The sequence below is a fragment of the Ailuropoda melanoleuca genome, chromosome 7 (genome assembly GCF_002007445.2).
Source record: "Ailuropoda melanoleuca isolate Jingjing chromosome 7, ASM200744v2, whole genome shotgun sequence".
In the NCBI taxonomy this organism is placed as follows: domain Eukaryota; kingdom Metazoa; phylum Chordata; class Mammalia; order Carnivora; family Ursidae; genus Ailuropoda; species Ailuropoda melanoleuca.
Genome location: NC_048224.1, coordinates 108,758,523 through 108,780,827, shown reverse-complemented (window position 1 = coordinate 108,780,827; position 22,305 = coordinate 108,758,523).

Genomic DNA, 22,305 nt, shown 5'->3' with positions numbered 1-22,305 from the left:
ACTCTGGGTTCACCCCATGTGGTTTATTCACATAGCTCTACCAAAATAATCTTTTTACTTTCAAATTTCTTATTACTGGCTCAAGCTATTAACCATTATTCATTGATTTGTGTTGTTCTTTTTTTTTTTTGACAGCCCTCTTCTTTTTATGTTTTCTCCAGTTTTATTGAGATATACTTGATATATAACATTGTATTGGTTTAAGGTCTACAACATAATGATTTGATGCACGTGTATATTACAAAATGATTACCACAAGGTTAGTTAACCTCTATCACCTTACATAGTTACCATTTTTTCTTGTGACAAGAACTTTCAAGATCTACTCTCTTAGCAATTTTCAAACATGCAGTACAGTATCATTCACTGTAGTCACCACACTGTATATTATAACCTCAGAAGTCGTTTATAACTGGAAGTTTGTACCTTTTCACCACCTTCACCCATTTTTTCTACCTTCTATGGGTTGTGTTCTTACTTAACTCAACCCAAGACTCGTTCCAGGCAAATTAGACAACAAAGTACACCTCCCTTTAATACCACCAGTGTTTTAGGTGATGCAATTAGGTAGCATGAGTCCACCTAACGCTGCCCCCAGGAAATCAGGAAGAAGCATCTGTAAACCAGGCCATCTGTCTGCCTATCTATCTATCTATCATCTATCTATCTATCTATCTATCTATCTATCTATCTATCATCTATCTATCATCTATCTATCCATCTATCTATCTATCTATCATCTATCTATCTATGTATCTATCTAATTTCTCAAGCTGCCAACTAGTCATGGAAACCCCTCTACGAGTTCATTCCTGCCGTACTGATCGAGGGCAGCAGTACAGCAGGAAGACCCCTGGGGGGGATGAGCATCCTCCTCATGCAGTTTAAGTCATGCCTTCAAGATTGGCTTCAGTCTATTCCTGCACACAGGCAGACCTCAGAGACACTGTGGGTCTGGTTCCAGACCACCACGATAAAGCAAATATCAGAATAATGCAACGCAAATTAATTTTTTGGTTTCTCAGTTCATATAAAAGTTATCTTTACATTATATTGTAGTCTATTAAGTGTGCAGTAGCATTATGTCTAAAAAACAGTGCACATACTTTAATTTAAAAATATTTATTGCTAAAATATGCTAACCATGATCTGAGCTTTTAGAGAGTCATAATTTTTCGCTGGTGAAGGGTCTTGCCTTGATTTTGATGGCTGCTGACCAATCAGGGTGGTGGTTGCTGAAGGATGGTGTGGCTATGGCAGTTTCTCAGAATAAGACAATGGAGTTTGCCTCATTGATCGACACTTTTCTTTGATGAACACTTTCTCTGTAGCATGTGATGCTCTTTGATTGCATTTCACCCACAGTAGAACTTCTTTAAAAATTAGAATCAATCCCCCCAACCCTTTCCACTGTTTTATCAACTAAGTTTATGTAATATTCTAAATCTTTGTTGCCGTTTCAATAATCTTCACAGCTTCTTCACCAGGCGTAGATTCCATCTTAAGAAACTACTTTCTTTGCTCATCCATAAGAAGCGACTCCTCATCCTTTAAAGTTTTATCACAAGATTGCAGCAATTCAGTCCCATCTTCAGGCTGTACTTCTAATTCTAGGTTTCTTGCTATTTCTACCGTATCTGCACTTACTTCTACCACGGAAGTCTTGAACCTTCAATTTGTAAAAAATGTAATATCTGTGAAGCTCAATAAAGTGAAGCATCATAAAACGAGGTATGCCTGTATGTATTCCACTTGATGGAGTGCTGCTGGGTATGCCTCACTTTATGATTCGGTGGATAAGTTAATGGCCAATTCATAATGGAAGGCCCATTTCATGAGATCAGACATTTAGTCTCTACCAAGATCCAGTAAGAATTCAAGGGCTGTTTCTCAAAATAACAATAGTTACTTGCTGAAGAGGTCATGGCTTTTATTACAAAAACAGTATTAGAGGCCTTACCTGTGAATTTACTACTAGGGTTCCACAAAGCACCCTAATCAGCCACGAACTGTTTAAGCTTCATTGGATCTGCTGGGTCCTATGGGTTGGGTAGTAGAGCTGATTGTACCACAGCCTGGACTGATTGCCAGGGGCTGTATTGATTTGAGTTAGTAAGGAGACAACATCTGGAATAGCAGCTGCACTTGGAGGCATCACCTAATTAAGCTTATGATAATCTACTCATTCTCCAAGACCCATCTGTCTTCCACATCAGCCTAATTGGAGAGTTAAATGGAGCTGTGATAGAAATGACCACTCCCTATCTTTCCAGTCATTGATGGTAGCATTAATCTCTGGGATTCCACGGGAATGTATTATTGCTTTTCACTTACTCTTTTAGGGAAGAAGGTGAAACCCAGGACTCCATCCCCAGTCCTTCAGCTCATAATAACTCTTAATTCATGACTCAGAAGCAAATGAGAGTAGTGGGCCAGTTGCAGGATATCTTCTCCCAGAAAACACTCAGGAAATGGAGAGGAAAGAAGAGGATGTGTCCGCAGGTCTCATTGTATTTATGGTGTGATGAACTTGGGTCAAGAATCCACTTATTACCTTACCATCATAAGCTTCTGCTCTGACCATTGAACCATAGTGCCATTCTTCTTTGCCTAGAATATGTTTTTTTAGAGCTATTATCCCAAAACAAGTGAAAGGTCTACTTATATTCTTTTCCTCAGAATATATTTATACCAGAAAATGATCACAGGCCTGGAAATAGGGATAATGCTATGTCTCCCTTTTGGTGAGCTCTAGCAATAGATATGGAGTTCTTATGCAAATTTATTAGGAACTTTGTGAGTTGCTCATACATTTCAGATCTATAGACTCCATGATCAATAAATCTACATGAAATACCCATGTGTCTCTATTAGAGAAAGCACAACCACCTAGCCTCTGGAGGTTAAGTGCCTGACTTGGCTTCTGCACCTGCCCTCCTCCACTATAGGATTTTCCCATCTCCATTGCAGTCAGGCCTACCATTTCCATATCAGCGTTTTCTCTCAGTGTGATTCCCAACCTACAAGAAAAAACACAATCACATTTTTTAAAGATGCCAGTGGTTCTGTATTTGAAATATTTCTCAAAGCGTTAATAAGGAGAAGGTTTTCAGTGCCTATTTAATAAGGAAACACAAGAAGAAGGGAAGATTCATGTTCTAAATCTGGTCTTTTGATTCCTTTATTTATATGATGGCTAATCACTTGTGGGGTCTTAACTTTCTTTAGTGTGATCACCATTCGGTACAGCTTCCTTTCATCAACTTACCTAAGAATTAAAGCTACCTTGCCTTCTAATGAATTCTGATAACTGTGCCTATGTAAAAAACAAAAACAAAACGAAACAAAAATAAACAAACAGAAACCACTCACTTAAACTTTATTTTGTTCACTTTTTGGTTGAGCTTGTTCAGAAGTTAGTCCCGCATATTTTCCCCATGTATATTATAATATGTATTTGTAAATACATTTATGTTACTGTGTAACCTACTACTAAGGTAAACACCATAACTGAAATCTAACTCTAGTTATCAGTTTGAAATGAAGATGGGGCAAAGAGGCTTAGAACCTGAAGAGAACTGGTGCAAGAAAGGGAGGAATAGCCCCATAAGATAAAGAAAAAAATCTGCTTAAGCTACTTTGGTCACATCCACTGGCAGGAGAAGCTTAGAGAATTTGGAGTTCATGGATATTTCAAGTCCTCCGAATCCTCCCATAAGTCTCATTTCAACATTCAGGATCTTACTTAGTCCCATTTAATACTTCAGCTTTTCCAGATGAGACCTGGAGACAGGGCGTGTTAAATAGCACGGCGACCACCCAATGGGCAAATCTTTTCATTTGTTTTTGGAGACCTCAGCTCTGTGGATGTAAGAGTCAAAAGGTTCTACTAGAAGCATCAGACAGAGTGCCTGGTTTTAAGTCTGTGACTTGACAATTTAATATTTTAACTTGTCGATCCCTTTTTTTTAAGCCACTGAGGGCAGCTAAAAACACCCACTCCCACCTGCCTTGAATTACTTCCTGCTGTCCTCCAACAGCAGTTGATACCCACAGCCTTACCTTCAAAGTGCACTTGATTCTGAGTAATAACAGGAAAACAGACTGTTTCACCATTACTGCCCCATGCTGTCACCTTTCTCCCACTGCCACCTACTGCATTTTCAGCTCCTTTAGCCCCAGTGATGCCGGGAAACAAACCCAGATTTCCCGGTTCTCCTTCAGGTCCAGTGCATATAATCTACTCCTGGAACCAAGTTTCCTTCAAGTCAAGGCTCTTGGTTGCCAGATTACAAATATCTATTTGTTAATACTTGATGTTTTGTTCCTTTGTCACTTCCTTTTTTATTTTTTGTTTGTTTTCATTTTGGTTTTACAGATAATGTTCCAGAAAAGCTAGCAGGCTTCTACACAATCATGTTTGACTAGTTTGGGCAGATGAAATCTCCTGTCACACGCTATTAAATGCTTAAGCCAAAGTACTTTCTGAGATTTTTTTTTTTAAGATTTTATTTATTTATTTGACAGAGAGAGACAGCTAGCGAGAGAGGGAACACAAGCTGGGGGAGTGGGAGAGGAAGAAGCAGGCTCCCAGCGGAGGAGCCAGGATCATGCCCTGAGCCGAAGGCAGACGCTTAACGACTGCGCCACCCACGCGCCCCAGTTTCTGAGATTTTTTTTTAAAATTTTGATGCCTCTGTTTAGAAAACATCTGCCTGTATATTATGGAAATTGAGTCTACAAACAGATAAAACATATAAATGTGGAGATAATAACATTGTTCTGTTTTATTTTCTAATTTTGTAATTTTTACCAGGAAAACACATTTCAGAGAGGTTTTTTTTTTAAATAATGATAATTGATATTATTCTGTTAAACACTAGGTCTTTTCAAAAGTGTCTCTGCTATTTTAATGTATATTGATCTAAACTAATGAACTTGTTCTGTATTTTTAAAATTTAATTTGCTTTGCTCCCATCATCTACTTTTTTTTTCCCCCAAAAGTTTTGACTGCAAATCTTGTGCTTGCTTTTGCTCTTTAAACTGGTTTGTTTTTCTTGGTTATCTTATTAAGACCAAATGACACACATATCCCAATATTTTTATCTTTCCAAGCATGCCCTACACAGAATTAGTACCTATTTTCAGTACCTTCATTATCCTTCCTAATCACAGGATATATTTCTTCACTATTTCTCTGTTTGAAACCTGATTTTATTACTTAGTTCCTCTCCTACAATTAATTTACTCTAGCTGAATTGTTGCTGTTTTTCACCTAAGAGAGAATAGCACGCCTCTGGTGGTCCAAGTTATCTCTTACCAAAGTACTCAGTGTGGGACCTTGGAGTTATCAAGAAAATTTATTTACAAACACTTTGAAGATCCTACTGTATGAAGTACATTACATATAGCACACTAGAGGAGAAACAATTTCCACTTTTAATACATTTATAAATTCATGAGAAAAATGCTCAGGAGAGTTAAAATCAATTTTCTTTAAAGTGTTAATCAGCCCTAAATGGCATCATTTATTCATACCATGATTCAGTGAATTTTAATCAATGCCTACTACATGCCAGTGACTGGGCCAGTTCCAGGAGTACAGTAAAACCATGATACCTGGCCACATGGCCTCAAAAGTATATTCTAGAAGGCTGATTGAAAATAAACAGAAATTGGGGTGCCTGGGTGGCTCAGTCTTTTAAGCCTCCAACTCTTGATTTCAGCTCAGGTCGTGATCTCGGGGTCGTGAGATTGAGCCCTGTGCTGGGCTTCACACCCGGCATGGAGTCTGCTTGAGATTCACTCTCTCCCTCCCCCCTCCCCCTGCTCACACTCTCTAAATTAATTAATTAATTAATTAAATCCTTAACAAAAGGAAGAAAGAAAGTGAACAGAAATTACAAGTATGAGCACTACCAAGGACAAGCATTGAATGCTCTTGGAGCAGGCAACATGGAAATCCAATATAATCCCATGGCTCAGAAAGGACCTCCTTGGCTTACTGATGTTTACACTAAAAAGATTAATAATGTTGGGTAGATGAAAAGAAAGGAGTAGGAAACAAGGACTGATGGGTATCGACTAAAGGAATACTTATAGTGGTGAAGGAAAGGCCTTTGGAAAGAGATAACCCTTGAGATGAGATATAATTCGATCTAGAAAAAAATGTTTAAGGCACTAGCTATGTTCTCTATAAAACATTCTGTGGGCTAGGAAGGACATGGAGGGATTGGAAATGCCTGAGGAGTGCATTGCAAGTGGAAGGAACAGCTTAGCAAAGAATGGAAGGCAAAACTGTAAGTGTGGATGGGCTGGATGGCAGAGGGGATGCTGGTAGGTAACATGAAGTCTCACAGGGATGAGGAAGGTATTAAAGAAACTTTAATATCCAAGGAAGTGTGTTCTAGATGATAAGTATAAAAAGTGAATAAGAGGAATGAGAGGCTAGAAGGAGAATCCTTGGAGCCATGTGAGTGTTATTGACTGGGTTAGGCTAGTGTGGCAGATGCTGTTGGTGGCCTGCCCAAATCCCTTTGGCATCCCCAATCCTGTTTCCATACATACCACCTGCTACCTACCACAAGCATCTGCGACTCTCTGCCCTAGGGCTTTCCCTGGCCACAGGAGCATGCCGGGCCTATCCAGGGCACAGGCCTGACATTTGGGGGAGTTAATACCTTTCACCAGGAAAGGATAGAAATTCAGTGCATGACTACCCCAGTTTTCCCACCCCAGCAGAGAAGGACAGCTGTGGGGCACGTCCTACTCAGTCTTCCAGAGGTCCCCGGCAGGATGGATTGCCAAGCACCTTCTATCAGCTCTCTTCTCTTCTCTGTGTTACTTCCTCACTCTTGTGCAAGCCATCCTGGGATCAACTCCAAATAAGTGGCCTGTCCCAAATCTTTGTCTCACAGTGCGCTTCTGGGGGAACCCAAACTGAGCAGTTAGTTACTGAGGAAATTGAAGAAAAATAAGGAGTATTTGGAGATGATGATGAAGAGAGAGTCCCTTAGTGAATCCCCACCCTAGGAATCAGGTTCCCATCCCCATGGCCTACCACCAACTCCATGCTCTCCTAGTAGCAAAGATGCATCACAATTGTGTCGTTCATCCACTAAATGAGAGCTGAGGATCACCAATACTGATCGTGACAAAGAGACATGATCCTTGGGGCTCCTGGGTGGCTCAGTCAGTTAGGCGCCTGCCTTCAACTCAGGTCGTGATCCCAGGGTCCTGGGATTGAGCCCTGCATTGGGCTCCCTGTTCGGCAAGGAGACTGCTTCTCTCTGTCCCTCTGCCTGCTGCTCCCCCTGCTTGTGCACTCTCTCTGTCTATCTAATAAATAAAAAATCTTTTTAAAAAGAGGCATGATCCTTAATTTACAAAACTCTACAAAAACACAACATTCAGTGCTTTCCATCATTGTGTGCCAGTTACTGATCTCAGGTTGTTTTGATTACCACCTCACAGAGAATGAGCACGCATGGAACCAGGACATCTCGGCGCTAACAAGGACTTGAAAGACACTTAATTGAAACACTCATTTTACAGGTAAGGCAACTGAGGCACAGGAAAGAGAAATGACTTGAGCACAATCACACGGTTGGTAAGTGGAGACCTGCAAATAAGATCTGGATTCTCTGTCTCTCTGTCTAGTCTTCCCAGCCCACCGCTGTCTGCCAGCAGGAGGGAAAAAAACCTTCAAAAATAATAGGAAACTATTGTTTTACCATATCTACCATAAAGGACTGAAACAAACTGTTTTTGAAAGTGGTTGTTCTCGTGCTAACAAAACAGCAGTTTTTAGACACAAAAAAATCATGATTCGTAAAATTCTAAAATGTGTCCTCTTGCCACGTGTTGTTTTCCTTTTTTCTGGATTGAAGGATAATAGAAGTTAATGTGTAAAAGAAGCAGTTCAGTACCCTCAGGTAATGATAAGGTATGTATCTAAGTGACCTTTGTCATTGAATACAAACCAGACTGTTCAACTAATGCCGAGAATAGCTGTTAATTACCTATCAAAACACCACTCACCAGAATTCAGAAATGAAAGTCAAACAGGGAAAGATGGGTCCAGCTGAACACATCTGGAAAGAGGCAACAGAGACAGCCAGTGTTGCACTGGAGTTTGGTGGATGTTAGTACAGTTGTTCTATGGAAACTCATTTGTGTTCATACAATCAAACATGTACGTGCATCATTTGTATTATCTGTAGCTGGAATAACCGACACCATTTTCCACATCGAGCTCACAGTCTCCCAGGTGATAAAACTTAATTTCCATCTAATTATGACCCTCTGTCAGGGGTGCGTCTAAGTTTCTGAGGGGCTCTGACAAAGTTCTGAGCTATCAATGGGGGTTAGGAGGTGAGTAGGCTCTGGATCTTCGTGTTAGCAGTCCACACGTCTTCTTGTTGCATTTGTCACACACTGACCCGTGAGCTGGCAGACCCCCGAGCTAAGGGTCAGAGTGTTTGCACGATTCTTGGTAGCATGGAAAAATGGTCTGCTTCTCCTCTTGCCAGGCTGAGGAGTGTGGGGACCCTGGGGAGCTGAACAGGTCCACACTCCTGAATACTGCTCATGACATTTCCTCTGCTCCTGAACCCTGCTGTTCTCCCAAGCCCCACTCAGGAAAGGTAGCACCAGGCTCTGCTGTGTCTCAGGTTTCCAGCCTCATCCAGGTCCTGGGCCTCAGGCCAAGGAGTACAAGCAGCAAGGTTTCCAGGGAACAAGCCAGCCTCTAAGGTTCTCACTTGCCTCTAGACCTTCCAGTCTAGACTCCACTATTGGGAAAACTAACCCTGGCTGATTAAAGATTCTTCCAAACATTGCTGTAACTTTTGCCATATATTTTGACCTTGACTTATGAAGACCCCAAGAGGCAAAATTTTCCCTCTGTTTTTCTCTCTGTTCTTTGTTGCCCCATGGATTTGCTGTTTGAAAAGAGAAACTATCATAAGGTAACAACTGCAACAACCAGAAAAATGAAGATTAATCATCAATTAATATATAAAAATATGTCTCTGTTGACACTTCTACAAATTTTAATTCTTACTCTGTCTTTCATGTGTAAGAGATTAAGTGTGATTAAAATTGAGACTGGTGAGGGACACCTGGGTGGCTGAGTCAGATAAGAGTCCAACTCTTGATTTCAGCTCAGGTCATAGTCTCAGGGTCAGGAGATCAAGCCTCAACTTAGGCTCCACAATCAGTGGGGTCTCTCTTCCTCTCCCTTTGCCCATTTCATTCACAGTAGGCTGAAAGCCTCATGGTCCCAGGCACCGTAATTTACCCATTGGGTTGAGTGTCCCCTGCTAACGATTTCCTTACAGTGGATTGACAGCCCTAATCTTCAGTATGGTCCCGCCCAGATCCACACTGGTACTAAGCTGTCTGTCTTCACAACAAAGGTGAGAAGCACAACTTTCTATCTCTTGATTTGTAATGTATAGAACCCAGGCCCCAAAGCAAGACAGGGACAAAGCTGGAACTGGAGATTGGGTATCTTTATTTAGGTCACGTGCTGGGTTTTTTTAAAATTTGTTTTGCTTGTTTTTACTCACTGGTCCATGCTGATCCCAGTGTTAGCCATTATCAGAGACTTAAGCAAAGTACATCTTAAACTTGAAGCTGTTCATTCTTGACTTCTTTAAGGGAACTAGGTACCATCTCAATAGATGATGGCATTAGAGTGGAACCTAAGACAACCTAACAAAAAATGTTCTTTGAAATTTATGGCAATACATTTTTCTTCTCAGTATGCGGCAGCAGTCACTGGATAAAGTTAGTTTTCCTGTATATATAACAGTCTTATTTAGCAAGAAAACATTTCTTAGAAAATAATTTCCAGGGGCGCCTGGGTGGCTCAGTCATTAAGCGTCTGCCTTCGGCTCAGGGCGTGATCCTAGAATTCTGGGATCGAGCCCCACATCAGGCTCCTCCACTTGGAGCCTGCTTCTTCCTCTCCCACTCCCCCTGCTTGTGTTCCCTCTCTCGCTGGCTGTCTCTATCTCTGTCGAATAAATAAATAAAAATTTTTAAAAAAATAATTAAAAAAGAAAGAAAATAATTTCTAGACTAGAGACACAATTTTAATTAAGTAGAAACCATTCGATATAATAGAAGCTACAGATAAATGCTTTGTGGCTATCCTTCTCAGGTCAAAAATAATTTGGTAAAACACCTTCCTGAAATTATATCCATTTTGGGTCTCACTACATAATGCAATTGAAAGCTAAATGAAATTCTGATTAGTAGCCTGCTGTTAAATGATACAACATAAAAGGCTAAATACCATATAATTGATAAGCAACTAAAAACTCAACTAGTCTGTATACCCCAAGCAAATGAGCATATTTCAAAAACGATGATGTGATATCTCATTATCAATCTCAAAATTATACTCTGGCACATTCAGTGTGCTGAATAAAGGTGTTTTTTTTTTTCTTTGTTCCTGATCACCATCCATTATCAAGTTGGAGAAAGGGCTTGTTCTCTCTTATTAACCAGTATTTATTGGGACAAGTTACCATGCCAAGCATTATGGGTCCTTAAAGTGATAATAAAAGTTATTGCTTCCTCATAGTAATATACTAAATATTTCTCAAAGAAATAGTGTTAAAAAAATGCTTATTTCCAAATATAAGTTCTAGACATTAGAAAGGACATCTTGATAGGAGTGAAAACAGCCAGCTCTTGCAGGCACCAATCTCTGCTTCTGACCTTCTTCCCTTGGCAACCTCTGTCTGACAATCACAGTTGCTGTCATTCTGAGGGGAGAAACTGTTTCCCGTTTAGCCCAGATCCAATTATGGCCATCTAATCTTTTCTTTAATACTCATAGCATAAATGAAATAAATCCAGAATATTTAAATGTGGTTTGTTGGCAGTCAAGGGATAACAAAAGAGAAATAAATACACACACACACACATATGCACACACTCGTGCACACACCAACCATGATGTAAGATCCTATGACTTAGAATGTCTATCTATTATCTTTAGTTTGGGGGGTTGCCTCCCTGCTGAGCCCCAGTGTCACTCCATCTGCAAGAGACCACCTTTAAAATTGGCCAGCATGGAAGCACGCTCAAAGACTTCCATATTCAGCAGGCAGCAGACAGAATGATCATGACTGTGGACTCTGATGTCAGATAGATATGAGTTCAAATCCCAGTTTTGTTACATATCTGTGTAGACATAAACCACTAAATATCTATTACCCTTTGGAAAGTAGCATTAATGATGGCTTCCTCACTGGATTGTTTTCAGAATTAAAAAAAAAGAACAAGTACTTGGCACATGGCAGAGCATAAGTGTACAATAAATGGTAATTAATATTATCATTATAATAATAATTATTTAAAAGCCATAAAAATAACAAGACCCAGAGAGAATTCCCTCTCTACTTACCTAGTGCCTGCTATCTTAATTTTCATTTTCTGTTCCAAGACCTGCCTCTGGGGGCACCTGGGTGGTTCAGTCAGTTAAGCATCTGCCTTTAGCTCAGTCATGATCCCAGAGTCCCAGGATAGAGTCTCAGGTCGGACTCCCAGCACGGTGGGCAGTCTGCTTCTCCCTCTGCCTCTCCTCCATCTTGTGCTGTCCCTCTAACTCCCTCTCTCTCTCAAATAAACAAATAGAATATATAAAAAACAAACAAACAAACCAAGACCTGCCTCTGGAAAGTCACTGTCATCCAAAAAGATAATGCTCAAACTTAGCAACTGTCCTACTAACAGATGTGACAGGATAATCTACTCAATAAAATACCCTAAGCATATAATCCTATGTGATATATACATATACTGAGTGGAGATAATTTTGCTACCATTGCATAGAGGGCTAAACAATAAATGCAAGAGAAAAGTTCAAGGCTTGACATTAATGAGCAAACAAAATATATAGACAAGATTTTCAAGAAAGAGAGAGAGAAAGATGTTGGTAATTGTTACGCTTTTGAAAAACGCTCTTTGGTCAAATAAGTTTCAGAAATCTTGATTATAAAAGAGAAAAAAATTATTACTGCAAGACTTCCATAATCTGTAAGCACTATGGAGCTTAAATAGCAAATATAAAATTTGTAGTTATTTCCCTAATTTATGTATGCTGAACTTTCACAAACATGTCACAATTTTTTTATGGTGGTATAGTTCAAGAACTAGTGTTTATGGAATATTGAGAAATACTGGTGAATTTAAAAAAGCATTATCATTCTAGAAGATAGATAGCTCCATGGGCTCTAACAGGCTGTCAAGTTTTTTTTTTTTAATTTTTTTTATTATATTATGTTAGTCACCATACGGTACATCCCTGGTTTCTGATGTACATTTCGATGATTCATTAGTTGCGTATAACACCCAGTGCACCATGCAATACGTGCCCTCCTTACTACCCATCACCGGCCTATCCCATTCCCCCACGCCCCATAGGCTGTCAAGTTTTAATGGGAAAGAGATTTAATCTCTTTGAAGAATGGATAGAATAAACCGTTCATGGTAGGAATTAACAGGAGAAAAAAAAAAACCTGGAATATTGCTACTTAAAGATATTTCTTACATACTCATTTATTTATATATCCTCCCATTTTTATTTATTCATAGTTTTAATTTCCACAAGGGATTTGAGGTGGCTCCCAGATGTATGTTTATCCCTCACCACCACTTAGCTACCACTTCAAAATAGTCCTTTACATTGTGTGATGCATTGTGGTTTATAAAGTCTTCATATGCAGGGTTCATGAAATATAATGTGCTTAAAAATGATGGGGGGTGGGAGGAGGAGTCTTGTCAGTAACACTGATTCTCACCCTTCATAGAAGTTCCTGTCCTTTTAACAAGTATCTCAGCTGACTCCATGCAGGTAATGTAAGAGTACATTTTTTGAATGTTGCTTTAGATTAATGTTATTTAGAAAAGATATCTAGGGGCGCCTGGGTGGCACAGCGGTTAAGCGTCTGCCTTCAGCTCAGGGCGTGATCCTGGCGTTCCGGGATCGAGCCCCACATCACTCCTCTGCTATGAGCCTGCTTCTTCCTCTCCCACTACCCCTGCTTGTGTTCCCTCTCTCGCTGGCTGTCTCTCTGTCCAATAAATAAAAAAAAAATCTTTAAAAAAAAAAAAAAGAAAGAAAAGATATCTAATCACAAACTTTCATTTCTCATCACACTCTAAAAACATAGTATTTCTCTAGATATATAGATGATGATAGATAATAGATACATAGATGGATGGATAAATAGATGATAGGTGACTGGATAGGTAGATAGGTAGGTAGATAGATATAGATTCCAAGAGTATTACAAGCATAAATTATGAATAGGAACAATCTAGACTAGGGATTTCTAATTCTATGCTAAAATAATCTGTCCTAACTAGGAGATGACTTAAACTTCGAACTTAACTTATTTCAAAGTCAGAAACAAAGGAAGAAAAGGAGGAAGAGAGAGAGAAGGGAAAGAAAGGGATGATGGGAAGGAAAGAGGGAATAGAGCTGGTAGTTGTAGTTAAATACTTCTGATTTCATTAAGGTGGTTTAAAAAGAAGGATTTACTGGGGTGCCTGGGTGGCACAGTCAGTTTGGGGTCCAACTCTTGGTTTTGGCTCAGGTCGTGATATCAGGGTCTTGGATCAAGCCGAGCCCCCACTCCCTTGGCTTGGCTTTGTGCTCATCAGGAGTCTGCTTGATTTCTCTCAACCCCCTGCCCCCCCGCTTCGTTGTGTGTGTATGTGTGTGTGCATATGCGCTCTATAAATAACTAAATAAATAGATAAATAAATAAATAAATAAATAAAGCTTGGGGTGGAAGGTTGACAATGTTTCTGTGGCAGGCCCTGAAGGAGTGAGCAATAGCCCAAGTTCTCATATCTAAGGACAGGTGAAGTCCACTGACTCTGTGGACTCTGTGACTGACTCAGCCCCATCTAAGGGATCCTTTGGAGGGGGAGTCTAGCAACAAGAATCAGTCAAGGGTAAAGAAGATTTGGGTTCATATCTATAAGCCTCTGGAAAATTTTGTAATGCTAATTTTTCAATATGATTTCTAGCAACTGAGGGAAAAGAATGCACACAAAACACGACACAAAGTGGGTGTGGTTTGTAGGGTTCTTGGGAAGTGGGGTGCCTGCCTAAGTGATCCAGAATGATAGCTGTCAGTTCCAGCCTGTCCCAGCCCCATCCCCACCTCCCCTAATGATTACCTGCCAGCTCTGTCCTCAGCCACACTCATCTGGGCACCAATGACTGACTCAGCCTAGCAGAATTAGAAGTTTTGCCCCAGCCCACTTGCAAGTGGAGTCTGGAAACTGTCCAGAGCCATCTTAAGTCATTGAACCTGGAGGTCAACAGAACCCTCTGTGCCAAGAAGAATATTACATTTCAGGTTCCCTAACTCACCCTCAATGGCATGGCCTGACCCTGCAGTTCAAGCTTGTGGCACTTGCTTTCTCTTGAGAGTGTCTTCCTTAAGGTGTGGGCTATTAGGAACCTGACTTTGAACACCAGCCAGCCACCTCAGGAATTGGACCTTTCTCACCTGGCAGGGGAGAATAGGAAGATGGGGGAAGATAGGAGAATTTTAATTCATAGGAGAGCACAGTGAGATCTGAAAAGTAAAAACTCACACCACAAAAAGCAAAAATTAGGTAATCAAAGATGAAGATTGCAAGGAAGGCCTTGGTTTAGTGAGCCCTTGGCTACGTGGGTAATTTATCCAAACATGTCAGGCACCAGGCTCATGTCCAAAGTGAAGACTTGCACCAAGGACAGGCTCAGATCATGAAGCAGATATGGCTGTTTCCAGGGCATGGAGTTCCTGGGTATTTTTTAGAAAAACTGGGTAGGACTGGGACTGACTTTCATTTGTGATGTTAAAACAGCAACACTTTTCATTAATTATTCTTTGAATGTTGACATGTTTTCTCTACCACTTTTGGCACTTCTATCTTTTCACTGTTTTTTCAGTGTGGTGACTAATGCACACAGTGGTTAGAAGAAAAAAATAAAACTACACAATGCTGGGTTCATTTTTACTGCAGTCTTGATATTTTTTGAAATTTGAGATAATAAGACCACCAGTCACTGGCGTGTCAGACATAATGAGTGCCTGACAGAGCACAGAACTGAATCCCCACAGTTCCCATTCCCAGAAAAGGGGGTAAGCTCCTTCACAAAGAAGTGGCTTCAACCCCACCCCTTACCTAAGGAATCCTTCAGCACTTCCTTTAGCATCTCTAGCGTTCTACCCTTCTCAGTTTTCCATATCCTTCTCCTTATGGGTCCCTAAGTCTTAGAGGGTCCCTTTTTTTGCATCCCTTCTTCCTTTCACTTGCCGATTCTTGTCTGCATCCCTTCTGCTCATGACCTCATAGAAATCTCTGGGCATGATTTCAAGATCTCTCTGGAATAATTTGACATGTCTGTGATCAAAATTTCTTACTATGTAAAGCACAAAGAAAACAGATCTACTCCATTTTCTAAGCACAGAGTTCTGTGTGTATAGAACTTGTCCTCGTCTCTCTCATTCCCTGACAGGCTAATTACGCCCTGAATTAGTCAACATTCTCTCTCAACACACGACTTACTTCTTCCATGTATGCATCCATTGATATATTTTTTAATTGAGATATAAATGACATATAACACTGTATTTGTTTTAAGAGCACAATATAATGATTCAATATTTGTGTATATTGTAAAATGATCACATCTCATTAACATCTATCACCATACATGGTTACAACTTTATTTCTCTTTTTATGTTGAGAATGCATAAGATTAAGTCTCTTAGCAATTTTCAAATATACATTACAGTATTCTGAACTATAGTCACTATGCTGTACATTACATCCCCGGGACTGACTTATTTTATAACTGGGAGTTTGGTGTATCCATTTTTTATTGGTTTCATATTCATTGGGTCCTGACTATCTTTTACTTGGGCTCCTCATAATGACCCCTCACTCTTCTCTCCGAATGTACCTCAGAACCTCCAACCTCTGTCTTTACCGTGTCTCCAATATGTCACACAACCGAGCCCCCGATCGAGTGTCTCCAGCAAGGCTATCGCAGTTATAGAGCTTGGAGACCACTGAGTGACCTGATTACCAACGAGAGTGCTTGAAATGACAGCACAGGGCAGAACAACCACAATTCAACCCTCCCCCAGACACAGGGAGCCTCTCCATGATACAATCAAGCACAGTGAACTTCCAGAAAATGTCTACTGACTCCATCTACTTAATCAGGGAATAAATGAAGAAACTCCTCCTTATGCTATTCACATACAAAAAAAAAACAACATCTCTAAGGAAACCGTCAAGCATATTCCAATTAAAATCTCTTCAAAAGAACAGCAGACAACATTTTTAAAAAGTATTTCCTATGTATTTATATATATAAAAAAAGAAAGACCAAAAGGTCTACTCATCAGAATTTTCAGGTTCCATATGTTTACCTCAAATTCAATTATGGTTGATGAAAACCAAATTTAACAGGTAAGATAACTTGTTGTTTTTCCAGCTCTCACCTACTGCGTTCAAGATCCCTCCCACCCACCCCAACCCCCATCAAACCCTCCCCTGGCCCCAGCTGTTTGGACATCCGTGAGAAGCCTTGTCATCCAGACACATTCATTATTTCCATCAAGGCCCGGCTCTACTCTCTCTTTCCACATACATTTATCATAGACAGTGTGTGTGTGTGTGTGTGTGTGTGTGTGTGTGTGTGTGTGAGAGAGAGAGAGAGAGAGAGAGAGGCAGAGATGGAGGGAGGAGAGGGAGGGAGCTGCTCCTGTTTTCAAAACATGTACTGTGTAGTAGAAACATAAGAACCGACGTTTACTTAATGATCAAATATTTGCTATTCACTGTGCTAGGTTATTGACATCCATTGTATCACTCAATCTTTGTAGCTTCCTCAATAAAATACATATTATTGTTATTCTCACAATAAATGAAAAAATGAAAAATTATTTTAAATGAAAAATTTAAAATAGAGACAGAGAGAGGCCACATAACTTGCATAATCACCTACCAACTGTCAGAGAGTGGTTTTGTCTTGAACACATGTTTGTCTGGACTTTTCTCAAACAAGCCACTTTCCCACCACCCTATCCCATCTTCCCAATTCATCCTCTGGTACCCCTACTCCATCAGTCCTTCAGCCTCCCCGAAACTGACAATCCATTGATCCTACCCTCTTTTTTTCCCTCCTTACCCAGCTTAAAATCCACAGTCCATCATCATAAACCCTCCTTGGCACACACCTCCAGTCCCTTTCTGGCTGGCTCCCTTTGCATGCTCACTTGGGAAAAACCCAACACTGATTAAACCCAATGCTGCGCCTCTTCTGTGTCTGCCCCCTCCCAGCTGCTCGTGGCTGGAGAGAAGCACACAAGCAAGACAACTGGTCTCTGGTGAGACATAAACTTTAAGCCAGTCCTTAATGGTGGGCACTTTTATGATTGTGGCAACATGCATTTCAAGGGCTAGCTAGAGCATAAAACTGAATGAAGTAAGTTCTGTAAGTTCCCAAGTGCTTCCCAAGATGAAGGCCAGCTCATATACAGATTAGGAATCACTGGTTAAAATTGTATTAATTGAAGAAAGCTATTTCTCTTACTTTCCTTAAGCCCTCTTTGTTCTTCCCAGTAACATGTGAAACTTAGTTTTAGAAACAATGGCCCCACCTTTGCTGAATTAACAAAAGGAGAAATTACAGAAGTAATTGGCTATTACAGAAGTATGAATAGTCTATATGTTGGCCAACAGCGTTGCATGCAAATGTCATCAAAGGAAGATGGCTGGTTGACTCCAACGATCTTCGCAGTCTTAACATTTTCACCTTCAACCTCTTAAGCTCAAAAACCTAATGTTTTCAGACCACTAAGAACAAATACAAGCTCTCAGTATAAACTTGCAGTAACCAGTCTGGCAAACAGATGTATAAAACCAGAACTGAACTACAAGTAGGCCTATTACAAAGTCTCCAGTATTGGAATTGGTATAACTCCATTTCCTCCCCCGTATGGAAGCCAAATCATAAGCAGAAGTTTGACTGGTGAGCTTGTAACAGAGAAGTTATCTTAATTGACTATATTATGGCATTAGTTTAAGGTAGCCTAGGGCATCCTATGCCATGATGCTAATAATAGCTTTGCCAATGGGACTGGAAGTATGATGCTTGTTTGGCCCTCAGTTCCCCTCCTTGGCACAGTGTTAGGATGAATACTTGTCAATATTGGCCTTTGGCATCCTCCTCCCATAGTAATGAAAATACCTTTCTTTAATAACACCAATTCAGTCAGTCTGGTTACCGTTAAGTTCCACAGATTCGAAAACTATTCTGTCTGTTTAAGACAACTTGACATAACTCTGGTTTTCATTCAATGGCTTCACAAGTAAATTCTCAGAGTTCAGTGAATATGACGTCTTTACAAATTCTTGGGGAATCCCTCTCTGCAGCCTCCACAAAACATCAGTGGGAAATTCCAGGATAAATAGGAGGAAAGTATGACCTAAGTTCTATTTTGGGAGATAAGAAAAAGCAGGTAGATGCTTACAGTACTTCATCTCCCTTCTCTGCCTGTGTATAGAGCTGGTATATCTTGATATGTGCCAGAAAATCGATGGCAGAGGAAAATTCAACTAATGGTAGCAAAGGTTCCCCCCAAAATTTCCCCTGTGTCTCTGATATTTTTTCCAAAGAGTTGTCACTACAGCAAAATGCTGCTGTTTAATCCACGTCATCCCTGTGCGCCAGAAAATCTATAAAATCTGTAACAACAGGGAAACTATATGATATTGTCTCTTCAATTCTAAACAGTGTAAACTGTCTTCATCAAGAGCATTTGTGACAGTCATTTTACTGCAGCATAATAAGCAGGAAGATATCAAAGATATTGTTTTCTCTGCTTTGTCTTTTTTGCACTCCCAATTTAGCTTCTTTTAAATCTGGTCAAAAGAATGTAGCTTACTGCCTCCAAACTCATTATTAGTACAGTAAGATAATGTTCACAGAATGCAATAAGTATAGATGGAATTCAAACTCCTGATGGCTATATTAAGATCATATTTTTCAACAGAAAGAGTCTTTTTTCAAATTAATTACAGAATACCAGTTAATTCCTCTGAGCATTTAGATTTTTACCATAAGTAATTAACTCCTCTGACCTTCCCTCATCTTTTTAGTACTGTGAACCACTGTCGTTAGCATCGTGTCAGATGTGCTTTCTCATACTTGCTGCACACAGATGCAAATCTCGGCAACGGCACTCTGACATCTAAATGTGGACGTGCACAACTCCGCTGAGCCCCCTCTCCTTGGAGCCTTCCTGCACACAGAGTCCGCGTTCTGATGCAAATGCCACCAAGGTGATCTTCACCATCTGTCCAGCATTTCTGAGGACGCATCACGGGCGCATGTTGGAAGGAGGACGAGTCGATGTTTCCCTCACATTGGTCCGTGCTATTTTTTCCACCCACCAAGCCAGTAAGCTGCACAAATCTCTGGCAAGCAGCCACTTTCAGTTTTCTCAGAAGCCGAGAGAGTGGTTCCCCTATATTTTAAAAAGCCAAATGCTGCCTTATTCAACCTAATCATTACTTAGAGAACGATAGCAAAGAATAAAGCCCACTGCTTTTTATGCCTAAAGAAATCAGCCCAGGCTGCATTTCTCAATGTTTCAACATCTCTTTTCCTGAGGACAGAAAAGTAGTGTAGCAAATGGGCTCTCCTCCAGGAGAACCACCCACCCTCTGACACTCTGAGTACAAGAATGTGCTATTTCTACTCCAACCTGGAACTCCCCAGTGGAATGTGACCAAACCCCAGCACCAGGTGGCCCTCCTTGTAAAGTACACAGTTGTCATCCATTTAAAGCAGGACGCATCCCCTCTTAACAGAAGCAGATCTGAAAATGTTGACTATTTCTTTTGACATCTATGACTGGGATTCTGGGGCGGATGTTGAAGTGTGGCTATTGGAGAAGGCGGGCTGTATGCAGCGTGGAAGCAGGGGGCTTGGGATATGGAACAGGATTTGAGAATGAGACGTCTAAGAGCAAGGAGAGAAGCTCCAAAGGGAAGTGAACAAGTACTAAAAATAACCCTTCTATGTAGAAGAAATGTCCAGGAGAAAGTTACTGAAAATTCCCTTTGCAATGGATCAAAGGTAGTTGATTTTTCCATGATACTTTAATATACAGTTGCTGTGATTTTTTTTTTAATTCCTCATTAGTCTCACATTTTAAATTGATCTGCTGGATGTTGTCCACTCATATTTCCAAAAGATCATTTGTAATTCATTTCTTTCTTTAAAACACAGCATTGAGTGACTGCTGTTTGTGAAACACTTTGCAACATGCCATGGTAGATACAAGCTTAACAAAACACTACCAGTTTTACTGATAAGGCAAGATCATTAAAATGTGGTAAGAATGCTCAGCCAGGAATGAGAAAATAAAACAAGGTTCTTAGGGCAATCATTTGCTATTTTTAAGCCTTGCCTTCTTAATTTATCAAATGAGAAAATACATCAGGAGTTCTCCAAGTTAGTATACGATGTTAACATTCCTTCATAGGTCTTGCTTTCTTCTCCCTCACTACCTCTTCTTCAAGGACCTCCTTTTTTTTCTTCATGGCAACACTTTCTTCTTCTAACTCCTTATTTCTTCCCTAGGCAATTTCACCTATTCCCATTGCTTTAATTTCCACTTATAGACTTACGACTCCCAAATGTAAGCAGATAAGTAATAGAGAAGGAGGGTGGGGGTGAGAGGTAGAGAGAGGCAGGCAAAATTATCCCCTGGTCTCCAAACCTGACATTCAGCTTTCTACCGAGTGTCTCCACCTATACCTCCCCAGTTCAAGTGAAACTTCCATGCGCAAAATTGAAAGTCTTCTGGTTTTGTACCTAGCTTGATAAATAAGAATGTCATCTACTCAAATACTAGGTCACAAAATGGAATTTTCCTCAATAGTTTGTATTGCCATCCAGCCAGTACCCTGAATGGTCCATTCTCCCTCTCACGTCTCCAATCCATCTTCCAGGCCATGGCCAGAGTGACTTTTCCAAACTCCAGTGATACTAGTTCATGCCTTTTCTAAGTCTAAACCAGTTAACTGCGAGTTTGTTGTTGCCACCGCCTTCTTCAAATCAGGCAATGGTTACTCATCCCCAGGTGTACTTCTCGATCTGGAGTACATATTCCCCGGAGGTCCTGACAACATGCCAGGAGAACTGAAAACCCCAACATAATATCTTCTTTGAAATTCAATTTTATTTGAAGGCAAGAAGTTTAAAATATTATTTTAGTATTGAAACTAATAGGCAAATACACAGCAGAATGCAAAAAATATGAAAGGAGACTTCAAATAAATTTTTCGCTTGCAATGGCCCTTCTTGAAGCAATGCACCCAAAACCTGTGGGGGTGGGGTGTGCACAATATTCTCCTTTCCTCTTTGGAATACTTTGGAATAGACAAAATAGAATACAAAATAGAACCAAGACTTCTTATATAGCACTGACAATTCTCTGTCATCTGGTCCGCATCAATTGACCAGATGCCTCATCTTCTTCCCCGCTCCCCTCCCACAGGGGCTCCAACCGTAGCAAGTTACCTTTATCTCAACAAACTGTGTTGTTTCATGCTCAAAGGCTTGAGTTAAACAAGTATATGGAATACGGAGAACAATGAGTAATTTGTGATGCTGTGTTTATGGGACCTGGTTGGTAGTAGAAAGAAAGGAGTTTGGGAAAAGATTGGAAAGAATTATTGGGGCCAGCTTCTGAAGAACATTGTCTCCCACAATAAGACTTAATCTTATAGGCAATGGGGAGCCCTTAAATGTTTTAAGTAGAGGAATGACAGGATCCTCTGTCTTGTAGAAATAAAAGCGCTAAGCTGCATTACAAGAACTCTGGTGGTAACATGGTGGGTCAAAACCTGGAGTGGAGACTCCAGGCAGTGGTCCTGTGAAAGATAAAAGTCTTAACCATCACGAAAGAGTTGACCCGTAGAACTGTGACACTTTTCGGTCTAGGGGTTTGAGGTTAAAAATAAAAAATTCAACCACAGCAGGAACTGTGATAATGATTCATTTGGTAGACATCCGGTAGTAGATGTTTTAGATAGCCATATTAGTGGACGCAAATTCAGTTTTTCCAGCTCCAATATATATGTTCAAAACAATGAGACATTATTTCAAGGCACTTGACTTACCAATTTCAAGCCTCTTTGGCATTGAGTGTACATTCTGTTTCCATTGATTAGAATGCCCGTATCACCTCAGACCCT